The following is a 3,557-nucleotide window of genomic DNA, read 5'->3' as shown; positions in this document are numbered from 1 at the left end:
ATTTTCCCGATCAAATAGCACGCTATTTGCGTCTTCACTACACAGATAGCGCGCTATTTTGACATCCGACTAGTTTGGTAACCGCAAGATAGCGCGCTATTTTGAAACTTCGGGCTGATGAAGACACGCCTTATGAGATCTCTTTCTTGGTTTGACTTTCTCACATGTCAGTTTTACACCAACGGGCATACTACTACCACTGAATGGAGAAGCATAGGCTAACTTTACAATGGGACATCCTGCCCCACTGCACTTATCAGTATCTAAGAGATATGACATCTAATCACCATGGTTTTCAAAGTTAGCTGAAACCCCTCCTCAGCCCCACTTTTCTTTCAGTTCAAACGAAGTCAAGTCAAGTCAAGGCTTCCAGCCCACCCACTGTGAGCTCAGTCGCCTGCAGTTACACTCTAATGAATGATTCCAAGAGGCTGTTTTTATAAAAATAAAAGCTCTTCAAAACTTTCCCAAGTGTGTCCAATCACAGCTATATACATCCACCATCCCTGATTTCTCTACCCTCATATAATGGGCAGTTGGCATCTACTTGAGCATCTATTCATTCTTCATTCCTGATGAAGAAGAAGGAGTGGTCATTCTTGCATGACAGGAGACCGATATACCCATCCTCAATTTCTTAAATTCCTATTGATGAATTGTGAGAATGCTTGGCTACAGAAGGCTGATGACCGACCATTTACAAACTCCTTTCTTCACCACCACGGTCCATCGCCATAAATAAATGACGTGCAAAAGTGGAGGCAGTCGTATAAAGTTTCTTTTAGCTCTCTTGGGGTCCACTGGTGGAAAGACATCTGGAGTTTGGTCCTTAACCCTTTGAGGACGAGTCCCAAGTATACTCGGGTAGGTGTATATGGGAAATGCTTGTTGTAGCCAATTCAGCTCGTCCTCAACAAGTTAAGTATACAACTAGACAGGTAGAGCTGATGACTGCTGACTCATGGAAGTTCACAACCATTCTATCATTTCTTATAAAAAGATCATTGCATGAGAAGCTACAGTGATCACCACTCAGTGATCACCACACTATTGGCAGATGAACGATTTGATTAACATCATGACATTGTCACATTGTACTATAGTTACCGTTGATCCATTGTTTCCTCTTTATTCTAATTTGTAGCAAGGAGACAAATAAAACAAACTAAACTGAACTGAACTGAACATTATTCATTATGAAATAGATGTCCATGCAATTTGTACAATCATTATTTATGGTTTGCAGGAAGCACAACTTTTTTTTTCAAATAAACTCATACAGACATGACAAACATTTATGAGTTACTTCCAGAATTGTCACAATGAGTGTAGCTTCTGGTCTTTGCCTACCATCTGGTGTTCAAACCGAGACTAAAAAGGAAACTACTATGTATTTCACATCAGGGTGATCAGGTAGACATATTCAACTTGGTTTAGAAAATGATAAGAACTGTAGGGAGAGACAATACCTGACAAAACTATAGATTTAAATCTTCCTTTTGAATCCTTCCTTCAAAGCAACAAGAGCTACAAACATTAGAAATCAAGAAATATAGCTTTCATAAGGGTCAAAAACCACTGAGAACAAGAAAACTGTGAGTAGGGCAATTATTTGGCGTGGATGATTGATCATGTGGTTGAATATTATGTGTTGAGACACTTTTTGAACTAGAATAAAGAGATGAAGTCTTTAAAGGCATTGAAGTCATCATCCTTGCCACTTATGAGTTGCTATGGGGCATTTGCAGAGCTGCCGCATCCAAAATATCTTTAGGATTTATCACTGCCGTAGCTCAGAGAAAAATTATTTCAAGTGTTTCCCATCTCAAGAGGCGGGAGGTATGTCAGCTAAAACACTTGAAGAGATTATTGGCTTTAAAGTGCAATTCCAAAACCATGGTCAACTTGACTTTGACAAATATATATATATATAAGTATAAATAAATAAATCAGAAGTGCAGAAAAGTAGTAGTTTCATCAAAATTGGGCCCAAAATGGGAGAGTTAGGGGAGTTTCAGATGTTTTTACAGAGTAGTGTATTGGTCACACTGACATATGCAAATTAATGGAATTCCAGTAAAGAATGCAAAGAGAATACAAATTTTCAAAAAACACATGAAGTGGAGTTCTATTGATTTCTTATCATACAAGCTGAATATGATGTGTAACTGCATAACAAGCCTCTACATGACTTTTCACTTCCACTACATTAACTTGCCCTGAATTTCCATTGCCATTAAGATAATTCCTACCCAAAGTTTGTTACCATGTAGATTATCCCCATCTTTAGTGAATGTGTTCAGTTTATCTCATGTAGCAGTATTCTATGATTTTTGTGTCTTTTTAAAAACATTTTTAAAGAAAACACCATTTTGTAATGAATGCTTGATCATGCAAATTGTCATTCATTCTGGATCACTTGAGCATGCCAGAACTTAACAGAAATTACCGCACATTGTAGACAATAATGTATGCTCGACTTGTTAACGCTTATACTGGTTTGTAAGAATGATAAGCTAGATAAAAAGAGCTGTAGCTCTTGTACTTTTGGTGATAAGACATTTTTAAAGATTTTAAAGCCATTTTAAAGCTTCAATATCAATAAACAACTTTCATATGAGTGAATAGCCATACAAACAAAATTGGCTTTAAAATTTCTATAGAGGGCCACACAAACAGACAAATAGATAAATAGACAAACACTGAGAAACAAGCAACCATAAAAGAAATCAACTACCATATTCAAGACTGAAATACAGAAAGGTAGGGCTACAAGGCGTACCTTTGAGTCGATTGCTAACTTAGGGACTAGATATAAACCAATCTGACTAAAAGCGATGTTTGATAGGAGAGATTAGGAGTACAAAGGAAAATAGATACCAAGAGTGAGAGACGGTTCACCAAACATAAGGATCAGACAGCATTGATGCCATGGGAGGAAGAGAAGGCTTACCTGCAAGCACACACAATACATGTCATTACTGTGATTGTTTGACTTACGAAGGAGTCACATTTAAGTCTTTTTGCCACTAAGCCAGGCATCAACACCAAGCATCCCTATACAGAACTGATGTGTCCATTACATGAGGTAGAAAAGAAAAGCTATCAATGTGGTTTCTCCTTCTTGGTCATTTGTCTTTTTTTTTTTTTTTGCTTTTTTTTTTGTTAGGAGAGAAAAGGAGGACTCAATAAAACTTTAAAAATGAAAGAAACTAAAGCACTTGTTGAATATAGTACAATCTGCCAAGAGTTGCAAGATGAAGCAAAATTGCGGCACAGTAGTTTTTGAAACCTTGAGTTATAGGAACTTCTAAACCATACACAATATTAAAAAAGAATACCCATATAACAACATTTATGTGATTAAGACTTGGAAATATAGCACATTACCCAATTATCCTCACTTTCTGAGGTCCAATTCTGAAATGCAAAATTTATACTTCGAATCACAATGACAATTTTTTGCTTGACGAGTATTTGGGAGCTGTCAAAATTCTATTCATTTTTTTGCTAGTTCACACAGTTTGGAGTGAATTGAATAATCAAAGAGAAAAACA

Source organism: Diadema antillarum, unplaced genomic scaffold (genome assembly GCF_040938485.1).
Source record: "Diadema antillarum isolate AM-2024a unplaced genomic scaffold, OU_Dant_1.0 seq00001199_RagTag, whole genome shotgun sequence".
NCBI lineage: Eukaryota > Metazoa > Echinodermata > Echinoidea > Diadematoida > Diadematidae > Diadema > Diadema antillarum.
Note: the sequence above shows the minus strand (reverse complement) of the source record.